This window comes from Cherax quadricarinatus, chromosome 59, assembly GCF_038502225.1.
Source record: "Cherax quadricarinatus isolate ZL_2023a chromosome 59, ASM3850222v1, whole genome shotgun sequence".
NCBI lineage: Eukaryota > Metazoa > Arthropoda > Malacostraca > Decapoda > Parastacidae > Cherax > Cherax quadricarinatus.
Genome location: NC_091350.1, coordinates 15,131,213 through 15,150,664, shown reverse-complemented (window position 1 = coordinate 15,150,664; position 19,452 = coordinate 15,131,213). Strand labels below are relative to the sequence as shown.

Sequence of the window (19,452 nt, the reverse complement as noted above, 5' to 3'; positions counted from 1 at the left end):
ACTGCTGCTTCATGTTGTCTGCCACTGTTGCTTCATGTTGTCTGCCACTACTGCTTCATGTTGTCTGCCACTGCTACCTCATGTTTGCCACTGCTGCCTCATGTTGTCTGCCACTGCTGCTTCATGTTGTCTGCCACTGTTGCTTCATGTTGTCTGCCACTGCTGCTTCATGTTGTCTGCCACTGCTACACTGTCAGTGCTACACTTTGCCACTGCTGCTTCATGTTGTCTACCACTGCTACCTCATGTTGTCTGTCACTGCTGCTTCATGTTGTCTGTCACTGCTGCTTCATGTTGTCTGCCACTGCTACCTCATGTTGTCTGCCACTGCTACCTCATATTGTCTGCCACTGCTGCTTCATGTTGTCTGCCACTGCTACCTCATGATATCTACCACTGATGTTGCCAAAGAATCGAACATATCTGCTATTTTGAGCTCAATTTCAAGGTACTTTTCTTCGTGAAACCAATTAAAATCATGTTTACTTTTGTAGTGTATCTTCCATTCTATCACATGAGACCTAGAGTTTACCTGGAGAGAGTTCCGGGGGTCAACGCCCCCGCGGCCCGGTCTGTGACCAGGCCTCCTGGTGGATCAGAGCCTGATCAACCAGGCTGTTGCTGCTGGCTGCACGCAAACCAACGTACGAGCCACAGCCCGGCTGATCAGGAACTGACTTTAGGTGCTTGTCCAGTGCCAGCTTGAAGACTGCCAGGGGTCTGTTGGTAATCCCCCTTATGTGTGCTGGGAGGCAGTTGAACAGTCTCGGCCCCCTGACACTTATTGTATGGTCTCTTAACGTGCTAGTGACACCCCTGCTTTTCATTGGGGGGATGGTGCATCGTCTGCCAAGTCTTTTGCTTTCGTAGTGAGTGATTTTCGTGTGCAAGTTCGGTACTAGTCCCTCTAGGATTTTCCAGGTGTATATAATCATGTATCTCTCCCTCCTGCGTTCCAGGGAATACAGGTTTAGGAACCTCAAGCGCTCCCAGTAATTGAGGTGTTTTATCTCCGTTATGCGCGCCGTGAAAGTTCTCTGTACATTTTCTAGGTCGGCAATTTCACCTGCCTTGAAAGGTGCTGTTAGTGTACAGCAATATTCCAGCCTAGATAGAACAAGTGACCTGAAGAGTGTCATCATGGGCTTGGCCTCCCTAGTTTTGAAGGTTCTCATTATCCATCCTGTCATTTTTCTAGCAGATGCGATTGATACAATGTTCTGGTCCTTGAAGGTGAGATCCTCCGACATGATCACTCCCAGGTCTTTGACGTTGGTGTTTCGCTCTATTTTGTGGCCAGAATTTGTTTTGTACTCTGATGAAGATTTAATTTCCTCATGTTTACCATATCTGAGTAATTGAAATTTCTCATCGTTGAACTTCATATTGTTTTCTGCAGCCCACTGAAAGATTTGGTTGATGTCCGCCTGGAGCCTTGCAGTGTCTGCAATGGAAGACACTGTCATGCAGATTCGGGTGTCATCTGCAAAGGAAGACACAGTGCTGTGGCTGACATCCTTGTCTATGTCGGATATGAGGATGAGGAACAAGATGGGAGCGAGTACTGTGCCTTGTGGAACAGAGCTTTTCACCGTAGCTGCCTCGGACTTTACTCTGTTGACGACTACTCTCTGTGTTCTGTTAGTGAGGAAATTATAGATCCATCGACCGACTTTTCCTGTTATTCCTTTAGCACGCATTTTGTGCGCTATTACGCCATGGTCACACTTGTCGAAGGCTTTTGCAAAGTCTGTATATATTACATCTGCATTCTTTTTGTCTTCTAGTGCATTTAGGACCTTGTTGTAGTTATCCAATAGTTGAGACAGACAGGAGCGACCTGTTCTAAACCCATGTTGCCCTGGGTTGTGTAACTGATGGGTTTCTAGATGGGTGGTGATCTTGCTTCTTAGGACCCTTTCAAAGATTTTTATGATATGGGATGTTAGTGCTATTGGTCTGTAGTTCTTTGCTGTTGCTTTACTGCCCCCTTTGTGGAGTGGGGCTATGTCTGTTGTTTTTAGTAACTGTGGGACGACCCCCGTGTCCATGCTCCCTCTCCATAGGATGGAAAAGGCTCGTGATAGGGGCTTCTTGCAGTTCTTGATGAACACAGAGTTCCACGAGTCTGGCCCTGGGGCAGAGTGCATGGGCATGTCATTTATCGCCTGTTCGAAGTCATTTGGCGTCAGGATAACATCGGATAGGCTTGTGTTAATCAAATTTTGTGGCTCTCTCATAAAAAATTCATTTTGATCTTCGACTCTGTCTGGTTAGCGGCTTGCTAAAAACTGAGTCATATTGGGACTTGAGTAGCTCACTCATTTCCTTGCTGTCATCTGTGTAGGACCCATCTTGTTTAAGTAGGGGCCCAATACTGGACGTTGTTCTCGATTTTGATTTGGCATAGGAGAAGAAATACTTTGGGTTTCTTTCAATTTCATTTATGGCTTTTAGTTCTTCCCACAATTCCTGACTCCTAAAGGATTCTTTTAGCTTAAGTTCGATGCTTGCTATTTCTCTGACCAGTGTCTCCCTACGCATTTCAGATATATTGACCTCTTTTAGCCGCTCTGTTATTCTTTTCCGTCGCCTGTAAAGGGAGCGCCTGTCTCTTTCTATTTTGCATCTACTCCTCCTTTTTCTTAGAGGAATAAGCCTTGTGCATACATCGAGTGCCACCGAGTTAATCTGTTCTAGGCATAAGTTGGGGTCTGTGTTGCTTAGTATATCTTCCCAGCTTATATCGGTTAGGACTTGGTTTACTTGGTCCCACTTTATGTTTTTGTTATTGAAGTTGAATTTAGTGAATGCTCCCTCGTGACTAGTCTCATTATGTCGGTCTGGGGCTCCACGCATACATGTCTGAACCTCTATTATGTTGTGATCTGAGTATATTGTTTTTGATATGGTGACATTTCTTATCAGATCATCATTGTTAGTGAAGATGAGGTCTAGTGTATTCTCCAGTCTAGTAGGCTCTATTATTTGCTGGTTTAAATTGAATTTTGTGCAGAGATTTAAAAGCTCGTGTGAGTGTGAGTTTTCATCAGAGCTGCCTCCTGGTGTTATTACTGCAACAATATTATTTGCTATATTCCTCCATTTTAGGTGCCTTAAGTTGAAATCCCCCAGGAGCAAGATGTTGGGTGCAGGAGCTGGAAGATTTTCCAGACAGTGGTCAATTTTTAACAGCTGTTCCTGGAATTGCTGGGATGCTGCATCCGGAGGCTTGTAGACTACCACAATGACTAGGTTTTGGTTCTCGACCTTTACTGCTGGAACTTCCACTACATCATTTGAGGCATTAAGCAGTTCTGTGCAAACAAGTGACTCTGCAATGTACAGGCCAACCCCCCCCCCTTTTGCCTGTTCACTCTGTCACATCTGTATAGGTTGTAACCTGGGATCCATATTTCGTTGTCCAAGTGATGCTTTATGTGGGTCTCAGTGAAAGCCGCAAACATTGCCTTTGCCTCTGCAAGCAGTCCACGGATGAAAGGTATTTTGTTGTTTGTTGCTGGCTTTAGACCCTGTATATTTGCAAAGAAGAATGTTATCGGACTGGTGATATTGTTGGTACTGGGGGGGATTTTTTTTCCGGCATTAGTATCTGTATCTGTTGGTTTGGAGTGGAAGCCATCGACTGTGGTTCCACTCCAGGAATGACTGGATTTGGTGTACGATTTCTGCCATTTCCTGCCAGTTTTTTTTCCTTCCTGGTACTAAAAAACCTCTCCCTCTTGAGTGGCTGTGGCTACCCAGGTTTTCCCATGGCCTGGATATTTTGTATCTTTTTGTCCCCTTTAGATGGTATGCCTGGCAATTTAAGTTATAGCACAGTCTTTCCTGTACTGAAGAGGTACACAGTTCAGGGTGAAAAAGCGTACAGGAAGGGAGTTTGCATTTTCCTGTTGTCATATGGGCATGGCATTTTCTTGGGTGGTCATAGTTGCACGTCCCATTTGTTTTTCCAGATTTCCCATGCCGGCAGATACCAAGTGCATAGTATGTGCACAGGCTTGGTTTCCGTTTGCCTTGGGTTTCTGTGACTGTATTCCCTGTTGGTGCATGTTTCCCTGTCTTACTTCTATCCTCCCTAGCACCAACAATGGAGCTCCCACCAGTTGTTTTTGGTAATATATCCTCACTATTGCTAGTGGAGTCCTCTTGTTTGCTATTTCCTGCGGTATTTCTAGTTTGCAATATTGGTTTTATCTTATCTTTGACTACACTTGTTTCCCTACTATGGCTCCTGTCCCCTATGAGGTCATTTATATGTATTCCTTCCTGCGTATAATTCCCGACTACCTGGACAAAATCTCCAGCTTCACCATTACTGTCTCCCAGGACAGCATCTCCAGCTTCACCATTACTGTCTCCCAGGACAGCACCTCCAGCTTCACCATTACTGTCTCCCAGGACAGCACCTCCAGCTTCACCATTACTGTCTCCCAGGACAGCACTATCAGCCCCACATTTACTGACTACCAGGACTTCATCTCCAGCCTTACAGTTTCTGACTACATGGCCAGTATCAAGGGCAGTACCATTCAGCCCAGACTTTTTATGTTCCCATCTGTTGTAGAAAGCTTCCAGGTTTTCTATGAAAGACCAAATAAAACGAAAATACAACCATACAAACCATATGAAAATATACTGCTAAGGGGAGGCTAATGGCTGAGAAGTAAACTCCATTATTTATGGTCCGATTTCTTTCACTTTTGGTATACGTTAAGAAGCATCTTTTCATCATACATTACCCAAGTTTCAACAAGGTAGTCCAACAAACAACTGATATCCTATTTCCTAGAGCAAGAGCCCTCTCACTAGTGTCAATTAACCTCCCTTGAGGCCCGCTCGCATCTGGAAATTTTGCTTGCGTCTGGAAGAAAAAAAATCGACTGAGCAGCTGCTCTTATCTGGAAAAACTCACACGTGGATGCACTCATAAGTAGAGGTTCCACTGTATTATATATTTTTTAGCTGTATGGTTGTCTCCCCATAAGGCAAGGTGACAAAAGGAAGAGAGCACATTCGCTTGATTGCCTTCTTTTCAGAAGTGTGCTGATGTCATAATCAGATTACCCCTCTGACTGCAGTATCAGTCCAGCTAACCGATTTTCTTGAATACTGTACATTCATAAAAGTTACCCTACTCACACTTCAGCATGTTCATTATATATCTAACATGTTCACATAAGCCTGCTGGATGTTCAAACCCCTAAAACTCTCATCCTTGTGTATATCCATTCTACATCCATTCTTGGGATGACCCCTTCCCTTTTCCCTTTCACCCCCGCTTTATACACCATCAACCAATCCCTATCCATCTTCTACATGCCAAGACCATCTCAACACCCCCTCCTCAGCTCTCTTGAATTATACCTTTGGTCACTCGACATCACCTTTTAATTTCTACATTCCAAATTCTGTGTGATTTCACCACCTCACATTGTTCTCAAACCTGATTTCTCTGCTGCCTCTAGCTTTTTGCAAATTTTATTTTATAAAATAAAATAAATTTGTTATATTTAAGTTCATCAAGTCGACTAATGGACAATTCTGGTTTTAATGGACTTGTTAGCTGTTTCTGGATGTTGTCCGGCCACAGCCTTTGTAAAATCTAAAGTTGGTTAAATCTGGGGTCCATTGAATTGAAGTAAATTCCACATTCCGTCACTCAGGATGGGTTCCATACAGTTTTGAAATCTGTCACCTTGAGCTGAGAGATTTTGGTAGGGCATTGAGGATATCATGAAGTATGTAATTAGTTAAAAGTTTACACAAATAACCCGCACATAAAAGAGAGAACCTTACGACGATGTTTCGGTCCGACTTGGACCATTGACAAAGTCACAAGTCGGACCGAAGTCGGACCGAAACATCGTCGTAAGCTTCTCTCTTTTATGTGCGGGTCATTTGTGTATCGTTCCAGTCACGGTATTGTGCCTTTTTGTTATTTATAGTTAAAAGTTTATTGGCTGTGGGAGCTTCAAGGATTTTGCTTCAGCAGAACTTTAGTTTTATAATAGTTGTACTTGTCATACATCAGGGGATATAGAAATTTTAGGAAAAATGCCACCATGGTCACTTAGCAAGGCAATAAAAATTATGTACAGGAGAGAGAGGAATGCATAGTTTTATACGAAGTACTATATAACAGTTGGCATATTCACTGTCTGAATGCACACTTACATAATCAATGCCTGCATTTTTAAGGAAGGGTTTGGGATATTGGCAGTTTGGAGTGGCATCTAAACTGTTGTATCTGAGTCCTCTGCAAAGACAATGATTATGTGTGAATGATGGTGAAAGTGTTTCTTTATATTTTTGAGTCGCCCTGCATTGGTGGGAGATGGCCAGCATGTTGAAAAAAAATAAAAACGTTCACACACCTGTAAGGAATAATTGCTGATGGTGCCACATACACATATATTAGCACAATACATGGGAGAAATATTTCTAATCTGCACTTGAGCATGACTATTATAGGTATATGCATGATGAATAGATGTCCTACTGTTACTATTGAAACAGAAATGGTGTAATATAGTGAATAAAGTTGTCACTGCATTTTTAACTGAGTGTTTGGTTGATCCTAGTGTCCCTTCATTTACCTAGAAGCCAGCACACCTCAATCCCAGGGTGGTGCTTTGGAACAGATTCAAAAAAAAAAAAATACCCATTCAATTCTTATTGCTTAGAGAGAGAAGTCCAAATGTGTATTCTGACTAGGCTTATTCTCTGCCTCTACATTCCTTTATCTCACACTGAAGAGAGACATGGAAAATTTTAGATCTCCATCTGATCATTGAGAAATGGAATTGGGTTGTGTATTCCCTTTCACGAGTCGTGACACAAGGGAATACAGTGGAACCTTGACTTACGAGTTTAATCCGTTTTGTGACCTAGCTCGTAACTCGATTTACTCGTATATCAAATTAATTAAATTAATTGAAAAGACATTAATCCGTTCCTGCACTCTGGAGACCAAGAAAAAAATACTTGAATATGACCCTATTATCAACTGCATGACTTACTTATCTATCACAATTCATCTAATATGACATAATAAACAATATAATTAACAGAGAAACATGATATATACTCTAGAATGAATAAAATAAGCCATAATGTGGTGGCAGAGGGAGCGGTGGAAGCGTCTGCCATTTCTGTCCAACTTTGACTGTAGGATCTTTCCATGCTCTTACTGTGAGAGAAAATGGAGTTTTGAGGCTAACTGCTGTGGATCACTAGTTTTCTAAGGAAAACACTGAAACAATGTATTTATAAATAAAAAATATCATATAAAAACTTTATATAAAGTGTACAATAGACTGTCATTTAGTGCGAGTTTATTTGGCATGATTTGGGTATTGCACAATTGAAGAATTGCAGCACAATTTTATGTAACATGTATAATTAATTTAACACTGTTCAGTTTGTGGGAAGGAAAAAAAAAATTCATTTTTTTTGCTTAAGTGGCCCCCTTGTTGTGGAGCATCTGGGGAACTCTCCTGCCATTCCCTGACACCACCCCACCATCCCAGTGTTCGTAATTCATACGTGTCCAGTTTTTCTCTGCTACAAGGCAGCTGTGTTTGTGAATTCTGTTATGATATTTTAATTACTAAATCTTTTATCTGCCAAGCAATCATGACACCCAGTAGCCATACCTGTGTTGCTGAAAGTGGCATGAAGAGGTATAAGCACCTAAGTCTTAGAATTAACAAAGAAACAAAGCTATTAGACAAGAGATAACCTGTAGCCGTAATGAAGTGTTACTTTGTACACAGAAAAAGAGGTAAACATGAGTTTGTGTGACTGAATGACTGACTGACTGAATAACTGACTTATTGAATGACTAACTTACTGAGTGACTTTACTGACTTACTGAATGACTTGACTGACTTACTGAATGACTTGACTGACTTACTGAATGACTTGACATACTGAATGACTTGACTGACTTACTGAATGACTTGACTGACTTACTGAATGACTTGACTGACTTACTGAATGACTTGACTGACTTACTGAGTGACTTGACTGAATGATTTACTGAGTGACTTGACTAACTTACTGAATGACTTAGTTAAACACTCCAGTACAACCATCGACTTCGGTACCAGAACCTCTACCATCCACCTCAGCCCAGTAGGTCCACAGCATAACTCTCCACTCTCTTCACAATCATCCACAAACACCAGCACCCACAATTTAAGGTAAGAAATACAGTGGACCCCCGCATAACGATCACCTCCGAATGCGACCAATTATGTAAGTGTATTTATGTAAGTGCGTTTGTATGTTATGTTTGGGGGTCTGAAATGGACTAATCTACTTCACAATATTCCTTATGGGAACAAATTCGGTCACTACTGGCACCTGAACATACTTCTGGAGTGAAAAAATATCGTTAACTGGGGGTCCACTGTACTATTATTTCTGTTACAGTTGTAGTCTTAAGCAGTAAAAACAACATAATACATCACAACAATGAACTATAACTACATATTCACTTTTATTTTTGTAAGATGTGGAGGCCTAAAGAAAAGTTGCATGGCTTTTTGGGGGCTCCCAGGAACGTAACCCTATTTTTCCCATAAGTTCTTCAGTTCATATAACACTATTTTATATAACATGGAATTTTCAGTAACATAACGACTGTGGAACCACAGTCGATGGCCTCCACTCCAAACCAACAGATACAGATACTAATGCCGGGAAAAAAATCCCCCCCCAGTACCAACAATACCACCAGTCCGATAACATTCTTCTTTGCAAATATACAGGGTCTAAAGCCAGCAACAAACAACAAAATACCTTTCATCCGTGGACTGCTTGCAGAGGCAAAGGCAATGTTCGCGGCTTTCACTGAGACCCACATAAAGGATCACTTGGACAACGAAATATGGATCCCAGGTTACAACCTATACAGATGTGACAGAGTGAACAGGCAAAAGGGGGGGGTTGGCCTGTACATTACAGAGTCACTTGTTTGCACAGAACTGCTAAATGCCTCAAATGATGTAGTGGAAGTTTTAGCAGTAAAGGTCGAGAACCAAAACCTAGTCATTGTGATAGTCTACAAGCCTCCGGATGCAACATCCCAGCAATTCCAGGAACAACTGTTAAAAATTGACCACTGTCTGGAAAACCTTCCAGCTCCTGCACCCAACATCTTGCTCCTGGGGGATTTCAACTTAAGGCACCTAAAATGGAGGAATATAGCAAATAATATTGTTGCAGTAATAACACCAGGAGGCAGCTCTGATGAAAACTCACACTCACGCGAGCTTTTAAATCTCTGCACAAAATTCAATTTAAACCAGCAAATAATAGAGCCTACTAGACTGGAGAATACACTAGACCTCATCTTCACTAACAATGATGATCTGATAAGAAATATCACCATATCAAAAACAATATACTCAGATCACAACATAATTGAGGTTCAGTCATGTATGCGCGGAGCCCCAGACCGACATAATGAGATTGGTCACGAGGGAGCATTCACCAAATTCAACTTCAATAACAAAAACATAAAGTGGGACCAAGTAAACCAAGTCCTAACCGATATAAGCTGGGAAGATATACTAAGCAACACAGACCCCAACTTATGCCTAGAACAGATTAACTCGGTGGCACTCGATGTATGCACAAGGCTTATTCCTCTAAGAAAAAGGAGGAGTAGATGTAAAACAGAAAGAGACAGGCGCTCCCTTTACAGGCGACGGAAAAGAATAACAGAGCGGCTAAAAGAGGTCAATATATCTGATATGCGTAGGGAGACACTGGTCAGAGAAATAGCAAGCATCGAACTTAAGCTAAAAGAATCCTTTAGGAGTCAGGAATCGCGGGAAGAACTAAAAGCCATAAATGAAATCGAAAGAAACCCAAAGTATTTCTTCTCCTATGCCAAATCAAAATCGAGAACAACGTCCAGTATTGGGCCCCTACTTAAACAAGATGGGTCCTACACAGATGACAGCAAGGAAATGAGTGAGCTACTCAAGTCCCAATATGACTCAGTTTTTAGCAAGCCGCTAACCAGACTGAGAGTCGAAGATCAAAATGAATTTTTTATGAGAGAGCCACAAAATTTGATTAACACAAGCCTATCCGATGTTATCCTGACGCCAAATGACTTCGAACAGGCGATAAATGACATGCCCATGCACTCTGCCCCAGGGCCAGACTCGTGGAACTCTGTGTTCATCAAGAACTGCAAGAAGCCCCTATCACGAGCTTTTACCATCCTATGGAGAGGGAGCATGGACACGGGGGTCGTCCCACAGTTACTAAAAACAACAGACATAGCCCCACTCCACAAAGGGGGCAGTAAAGCAACAGCAAAGAACTACAGACCAATAGCACTAACATCCCATATCATAAAAATCTTTGAAAGGGTCCTAAGAAGCAAGATCACCACGCATCTAGAAACCCATCAGTTACACAACCCAGGGCAACATGGGTTTAGAACAGGTCGCTCCTGTCTGTCTCGACTATTGGACCACTACGACAAGGTCCTAAATGCACTAGAAGACAAAAAGAATGCAGATGTAATATATACAGACTTTGCAAAAGCCTTCGACAAGTGTGACCATGGCGTAATAGCGCACAAAATGCGTGCTAAAGGAATAACAGGAAAAGTCGGTTGATGGATCTATAATTTCCTCACTAACAGAACACAGAGAGTAGTCGTCAACAGAGTAAAGTCCGAGGCAGCAACGGTGAAAAGCTCTGTTCCACAAGGCACAGTACTCGCTCCCATCTTGTTCCTCATCCTTATATCCGACATAGACAAGGATGTCAGCCACAGCACCGTGTCTTCCTTTGCAGATGGCACCCGAATCTGCATGACAGTGTCTTCCATTGCAGACACTGCAAAGCTCCAGGCAGACATCAACCAAATCTTTCAGTGGGCTGCAGAAAACAATATGAAGTTCAACGATGAGAAATTTCAATTACTCAGATATGGTAAACATGAGGAAATTAAATCTTCATCAGAGTACAAAACAAATTCTGGCCACAAAATAGAGCGAAACACCAACGTCAAAGACCTGGGAGTGATCATGTCGGAGGATCTCACCTTCAAGGACCATAACATTGTATCAATCGCATCTGCTAGAAAAATGACAGGATGGATAATGAGAACCTTCAAAACTAGGGAGGCCAAGCCCATGATGACACTCTTCAGGTCACTTGTTCTATCTAGGCTGGAATATTGCTGCACACTAACAGCACCTTTCAAGGCAGGTGAAATTGCCGACCTAGAAAATGTACAGAGAACTTTCACGGCGCGCATAACGGAGATAAAACACCTCAATTATTGGGAGCGCTTGAGGTTCCTAAACCTGTATTCCCTGGAACGCAGGAGGGAGAGATACATGATTATATACACCTGGAAAATCCTAGAGGGACTAGTACCGAACTTGCACACGAAAATCACTCATTACGAAAGCAAAAGACTTGGCAGACGATGCACCATCCCCCCAATGAAAAGCAGGGGTGTCACTAGCACGTTAAGAGACCATACAATAAGTGTCAGGGGCCCGAGACTGTTCAACTGCCTCCCAGCACACATAAGGGGGATTACCAACAGACCCCTGGCAGTCTTCAAGCTGGCACTGGACAAGCACCTAAAGTCAGTTCCGGATCAGCCGGGCTGTGGCTCGTATGTTGGTTTGCGTGCAGCCAGCAGCAACAGCCTGGTTGATCAGGCTCTGATCCACCAGGAGGCCTGGTCTCAGACCGGGCCGCGGGGGCGTTGACCCCCGGAACTCTCTCCAGGTAAACTCCAGGTAAACACACTTGGAGCAGAGATGATGGGGGATGTTGAGGGTGGGGGGAGGTTGAGAGTGTGGCATATGATGTATTGATGTATTGCCTGGTTAAGTCCATGGAAACCATTGTCTTATTCTTCTCAGTACTGTTCTTTGCACTTATTTTCTTAGGACCCATGGTTAGAAAAAAGAAATTTTGCCAAATGACTGTAAAAAATGCAAACAAGCACCAGAGAACTGCTCCCACAGCAATGTAAACATGTGGACTGCTTACCAGATGTTTTGCCATCAGCTGTGCCAACTAGCAGCAGTATTCTGAATTATTATGTATGTACAGTAGGGCCCCGCTTTACGGCGTTCCGCTAATACGGTCATTTCAAATTATGACCAAGACTCGCTATACGGCTCCCCTCACCTGACTTTCTAATACGGTCACTGCTCCCCACCCGATTTGTTTACATTCTCTGTGAGATCCGTAAGCACTAAGTCTCTCCATTATGACTGGAAACTCCAAAATTTCAAGTGTTTTTAAAAGTTATTTCATATTTTATATATACAGTACTCTGATAATTATACTTATGTATACCTGTACCTAAATAAAGTTACATACTGTGCTGGCGTGCAGGTACATATTAAATGAATAAGAGTGTCTTATATCTTGAGACGTCATATTAGTAATAATAATAATCATTGAATCTCATTAGATGTATGTTACGTTAATATACACATTTTCATTAATCCATCTAAGATATTTTTTCAAAATTATATAATAAACACGATGCATAACATATAAAGATGATAAATACACCCCACAATAGAATAAATAAATGTTGGGAGGGTTTGTGGAGATGTGATGGTTGGAGTTAAACACACTTGTTGGATGGTAACACTTATATTAGCAGAGTGTGAGAGGGGGAGCCCAGACTGCCTGTGTTGCCTGTACATAGACCTAAGCGCGGAGTGAGGACAAGGCCGGGAGCGCACCGTTCACGTGCAGCAGCATGTGACGTCACACGTGCTAGTCACTGAGCCTAGCAAGGGGTCAACTATGTAAAACATATGGATGGTACTAACTATGATACTCAGATAACATACACATATACAGGGGATCAGCAACTATGCTGACAGCTCGGTCATGTTACATATGTCGTCTCGACCCTACCATACTGTGTTATAGGCTGAACAGGCAGGTGTGTCTGGGCTGATTCTATACAATAGCAAAGATATATGTAACTTAGAACTAATGGGTGGTATCATAATACAATACGAATTATAAGAACAAATCATAGTATAATAAAGGATGGAATTGATCGATCGATCTGTATTCATGCACTCTACGGATTCTGAGGAAGAATATACAGTATATATTTACAAAGGTGAAAGTAATTAACAGCAAAGGCAGATCTGGTGCACACAGATAATTACTGCTAAATTCTCAGAATTCGGAGGGAACGTGAACAAAAAAACAAAAAAAATCTGAAAACTGATCAGCTAATAACAAACACACAGTTGACAATTTCATACTTCTTGGACATCTAATTATACAGACTATGTACGCTTAAACCCAACTCTGTGAGGGTAAGATTTACATATGCAGAATGGTTATTGTCTTTGGGAGGATCGAATTCATTTGCAATGGCTAACACCATGCCTTGACTGAGGGAGATCTGAATAAGTATCTACAAAAGATACAGCTACATTCACTAGTGACTGTGGAATTACTAACTGGTATATAGTGGACCCCTGGTTTGCGATGCTATCTGTATCCAATAAATCTGGTAGCCGATGCATTATATCGCAAAAAATTTGCCTCGGTTCCTGCTACAAAACCCTGTATGCGATGCATTTCGTACGAGACGTGTCCATGTGTGGCCTGAACTGCCCCGTGTGTGCCAGTGTTTACAAGCCAGCCAGTGTGCGCGCATCTAAGGATGCATTCGGTACATTCTATATTATCCATATTATCACTGTTTTCGGTGCTTGTTTCTGCAAAATAAGTCACCATGGGCCCCAAGAAAGCTTCTAGTGCCAACCCTTCGAGACCAAGGGTGCTAATGACTACTGAAATGAAGAAAGAGATACAGTGGACCCCCGCATAACGATTACCTCTGAATGCGACCAATTATGTAAGTGTATTTATGTAAGTGCATTTGTACATGTATGTTTGGGGGTCTGAAATGGACTAATCTACTTCACAATATTTCTTATGGGAACAAATTCGGTCAGTACTGGCACCTGAACATACTTCTGGAGTGAAAAAATATCGTTAACCGGGGGTCCACTGTAATTGCAAAGTACGAAAGTGGAGTGCGTGTGTCAGAGCTGGTCAGGTTGTATAGTAAACCCCAATCAACCATCTCTACTATAGTGAGCAGGAAAACGGCAATCAAGGAAGCTGTTCTTGCAAAAGGTGCAATTGTGATTACGAAACAGCAACCGCAAGTGTTAGAAAATGTTGAGAGACTGTTATTGGCGTGGATAAATGAAAAACAGATAGCAGGAGATAGCATCTCTCAAGCGATCATTTGTGAAAAGGCTAGGCAGTTGAATGACGATTTGGTAACGAAATTGCCTGCAACTAGTGGTGATGTGAGTGAATTTAAGGCCAGCAAAGGTTGGTTTGAAAGGTTTAACCCTTTGAGGGTCGACAGGCCCTCTCCGAAACTTGTTCCCAGGGTCGGCCAAATTTAAAAAAGAAAAAAAAAAATTTTTTCTTATGAAAAGATAGTGAATCTTTTCCCGATCATAATGACACCAAAAGTATGAAATTTGATGGAAAAACTTCCGGAATTATGCTCTCACGAAGTTAGTAGTCTCGACGATGTTTATGCATAATTGGCCCTATTTTCGGCCAGTTCCAATGTACTAGTCGACAAAAATCATAACTATTTCGCTAGAACTCCATTTTTTCTATCGAATGAGTACAAGAAACCACCCATTTACCAATTTCAACTATCCAATAAAGTGGTCAGAATTTAGCAATTTTGCCAATTTCACACAAATTTCAAAAGATGCCAATTTTCGAATAGGGTCCAGAATAAACAAGAAAGACATGCCTGACTTAAAATAACAAATTCTCTGTTCATTAGTCACATCCCCAGGCCCCTCTTATATTTCTTTGCCTCTTCAACGGGGGCTCCCTGTACTACTACTACTACCACCACCTGTTCCTGCCTATATATAGCCGTCCTGCTCCACCTCTGGTTAGTGTGACTTTGTCAATGGTCCAAGTCGGACCGAAACGTCGTCGTAAGGGTGAAGAGGCTCTTGGTCTGAGGAATTGGACCTGTTGGTCTCCTTCCTCAGACCGAACCTAATTACCCCCCAATCCCCCCTTCCCTATCCCATCTTCCCCTTTTTCCTTTCCTCCTCCTCCTCCCCACCCCTCCCTTTTGCCCTTCCTTTTTGGCCTTTGGGATTTTTTCCCACAGGCACGCTAGTTCCTAGGTAGGGAAAGGTACCCCATCCTATTCCATTGAGGTTTTTGGTGGGAGTTTGCCGGGGAATCTGTTTTCCCGGGGATGTCCCATCCTCTCATTTTCCCGGAGAGGGGTTTTGGGTTTCCCGGGCGACGGTGATTCTGAAGCCACCTTCGTTTCCCGGGGGGGCCAAGGATTTTTTGGGGGGGATATTCCCCCCCTTTTTTTCCCAAAAGGAGTCGGGAGGGAGGTTGATCCGGGTTTGTGGTTTACCAAAGGGGGGGGGGAACAGGGGTTCCCATGTCATTCGCCCCGGGGCTGATCCCCCCGACAATTTTTTTTCTCCAGAACTTTTCCCCCCCGCCCCCTTTTTTCTTTTTTTTTTTTTTTTTTTTCTTTTTTTTTTTTGGGAAAAAAATCCAACCCAGGACCCGTCCATAAACCCTGCATTTCGGCATTTGATACCACCGTCTGACCCCCCTTTTACCATTTTCAACATTTTCCCCCCAAAATTTTCCTTTTTCTCCCCCGCCCAATGAGGCCATGACCCCTTTTTTTCTGCCCTCCTTTTATGCCCGCCTCCCCAAGGGCGTTTTCAACCGGCCATTCCACGGGACCAACCTGGCCCCACGCCATACCCCAACAAATTCCCTGTTGATGATACCCCCACCTTTCGCCTTTCGAAAAGACGACATCCTGCTTTCCCCTTTCCAGCTCAGTTTCAGAATGCCAATGGACTAAATTTTCACTTTAAAACCCGATTTCTACTCCCTATCATCTTTTACAGTATTGGAACCTACGCCATGTTGGTAAAGATATTTTTTTCATCCCTTAAGAGCGGTACGACATCATCACTGTACAGAATGCTACCGCCATGATCTTTTTTTTCTTCCCATATCGACACTGTTCCGTACATTAAAAAACATCATTCCCAATTTTTGTAGTGGTCCGCACTGCCCCCATACCATAGTTCAACAAAATTTGCAGGGCAATGAATTTTTGAACAGCGGGAACCCAAGATCTCCCAACCTCAAGGTAAATTATGTTTTTCCTGCCCCGGGGAGACGAACCCAGCAATGGGCCATTTAATTTTTTACAGCCGTGAACCCCATCCTCAGTTTTGTAGCAGGACATCGGTTAAAAAGTTAGAAAGGGGGATACCTACACTGCAACAGTGTAGAAATTGCTGGCGTTTTGGGCCCATCCAGCAAATATTGCAGATCTATAGCCAAATGTCAGTTTGGGTGCCGATGCCCATTCTAAAGTTTAAACCACCTCTTGCCTTAATTGTCATGTGGTCCCCCTTCGATCCCATGCCAAGTCTATTTAAATGAGGGGGAAACTGTTACCAAAAGAGGCAATTCCCCATGCCCTGGGAGTTTTCATCTCCGCTCCAAGGGAGACTACCCCGTTTTTTATTCCCCAGCCAAAACGCCCCCCCCTGGGGGCCCACTTTTGCAGCCTCCCTGTGGTTTTCCCCCTGTACCCTGTATCTAATTTTTTTGCTGTCCAGGCTCAGACGCCCTACTTCAACGCCCCAGCGTTCTTTTTTCTTCGGTTCTTCCTCACAAACCCCAGTATCGGGAGATCTCGGGGACACCTAATCCCAATCATCCTCTACTCAAAATCAAAAAAAAGGGCCTTTAATCCTCCTTCCTTTTTCCACCCCCTCTTTTTAATTTCCTGTCTCTGTACCTGGTTTTTTTCCCTCTCACTGGGCCCGTTAAAGTGAGAGGTTCACCCTCCTCCTCGACTGTACCTTCCTCCTCTGTTCCCTCCCAAGCTTTTCCCTTCTGCCACCTCCCAGGCCCCGCCTTTCTGTCCCCCTTTCCCCGCTTTTTTTTCCAGTTCCCTCCACCCTTTCGCCCCCTTCCCTACCTTTGGGAGAGTCCAAAGTTCCAATTTACCATCCTCCCCACCATCTCCCAAAAAGTCCCCAAAGAGCCCTGAATTCCACAAACAATCTCTGAATATATTGCAGAGACCAAACCACAATGGACACTGATCCACCCCCTGTTCCTTCTCTCCTCTCCTCCATCCACGCAACCCCTTTTTCCCGCGATCATTGCCGCGTTGAACGCTTTTGCTGCCTCCCCATGTGGGGCTTTTCTAACCCCCCTAGTCCTTAGGAACCCCTTTCTTGGGGTTTCAGGTATTTTACTTTCCAATCATGGGATTTTCAGGGAATATACGCAGCCCCAGGGGTAATTTGGGGGAGCTTCGATGTTACTTCCCAGTTTTCCTGTGGTGTTTGCTTACAGGAACCAAAAACATTTGCGTTTTCTACCCCATCTCAGGCATAAATTTTGTATTTTGATCCTTTTTCCCGATGGGGGTTTAAAAGTGCCCTTTTTCACACACTGATATTCCCACTCATTTTGTTCATTTTTGTTTCACTACGCAGCCCTAAACCCCTTGCATAGGTGGTTTCGCCTGTTCTTTATACAGTGGGCCCCTTAAAACAAATTTAACCGCCCCAGAGCTCATTGTTATGCAAAATTTTCATTATGCAAGAATTTTTTCCCAAAGAAAAATGAAAAAAATTAAAGGGAAGAACCCAAAAATATGAAAAAAAAATTTTTCCACATGAAATAAATTTTCCTCACAAAGAGAAGGATACATGATAAAGGAGAACAGACAAATATATTGTGCATGTATACTTACTAAATGAAGAATAAATGAACTTATCATTGAAGATGGCAATGACTAGAGACACTGTGTCCTGGGAGTGCCTTTTTTTCCGAGTACTGTAGGTCCTTTGGGATTTTTTCCAGAAAGGGCCCTTTTCCCCTGTGTGTGCCATACGATTCTTAAATCTTCAAAACCCAAACCTTTTTCTGGCTTTAAATTCACCAATATGAGCACTAATTCCAGGCATTTTTCCCCCTTCACCTGGGTGTTAGTCGACTGGTGTGGGTTGCATCCCGGGGGGACAAGATTAAGGACCCAATGGAAAAAAGTAGACAGTCTTCGATGACACTGACTTTTGGGTTATCCTGGTGGCTAACCTCTGGGGTTAATTGCTTTGGTATTCTAAACAAGCCACACCAACAACGGTGCTACAGCAGCAGCAGCAGCAGCGATCAGTGCTACAGCAGCGATAGTGCGCAGCAGCAGCTGAGGGTGCACAGCAGCAGCAGGTGACAGTGCTACAGCAGCAGCAGACGGTGCTACAGCAGCAGCAGATGGTACTACGCAGCAGCAGCAGATGGTACTACAGCAGCAGCAGCTGACGGTGGACAGAGCAGCAGCAGCTGACGTGCTACAGCAGCAGCAAGCAGCTGACAGTGCTACAGCCTTCCTTTTATCTCTATTATTTTCGATTTGTAGGTTTCACTGTTGGAATCTTGGTCATTCTAGAAGCGGCAGTGCAGTTTTGCTTGTAACTAGGTCATCATAGGAGCATTGAGCTCTGGGGGTTGGAGAAAAGTACGGAGCTTAAAGTCGCTCGCGCTGCCGCTGCTTCAGTAATGTTTTAACACGGGAACTGGAGTCCTGCAGCAAATGGTTAGTAGACAACAAACTATCATTACAATAGGAAAACTGAAGCCATTCTCTTGGCACTAAACATAAACTGAGAAGGGTAAATAACTTTAATGTTCAATGTAATGGGGAGCCCATCATTTTGGGTTCATCAAAATATTTGGGAACCTCGACCATGCATGTCAGGAGAATTGATAGGAACAGTGTAGAAAAGAGCTAATGCCAGACTGAAGTTCCTGTATAGACAAGCACAGTGTCTACCTAACTGAGGCTGCAGGACCCTAGTGTCTAAACCTTATACAATGCCATATGGATTACGCTTGCTCTTCTTGGTACTCTGCCTTGACAAGAAAACTGAAAGATAGACTGCAAATCACCCAGAACAAATCGTAAGATTCATCCTGGAGCTGGGACCAAGAGAACATGTAGGCCAGGATGAATTTCAGCTTTGGGTATGCTGAATGTTGAAGACAGAGTAAAACAATGAGCTAAATCATGTTTATAAAATTGCCCCACAAACAGTGTCCAGGATATCTTGCTGTCAATTTTGTCAAGGTGGGAACCAAAGCCACTATAGTACTAGGAGAGAGCACAATTTGTAGTAAACCCCCCCGTCATTGGCCAGGCTTCAAACACCTTTTTTTGTACAGCAATAAGGAATGGAACAGACTACCACCATACAAAGCTAGTCATTGATGAACCAGTTCAAGAAGAGTGCCAAAAGGTGTCTGATGAATGTAACTAAGAAAGGGAGGGAA

At 43.1% G+C, this 19,452-nt stretch overlaps 1 protein-coding gene across 1 annotated transcript in view; it reads left to right on the top strand.

Moving 5' to 3' along the window:
- The window catches only part of ABCB7 (ATP binding cassette subfamily B member 7), a 178,017-nt gene that overhangs the window by 37,415 nt on the left and 121,150 nt on the right, over nucleotides 1-19,452 (top strand). The window lies entirely within an intron of this gene.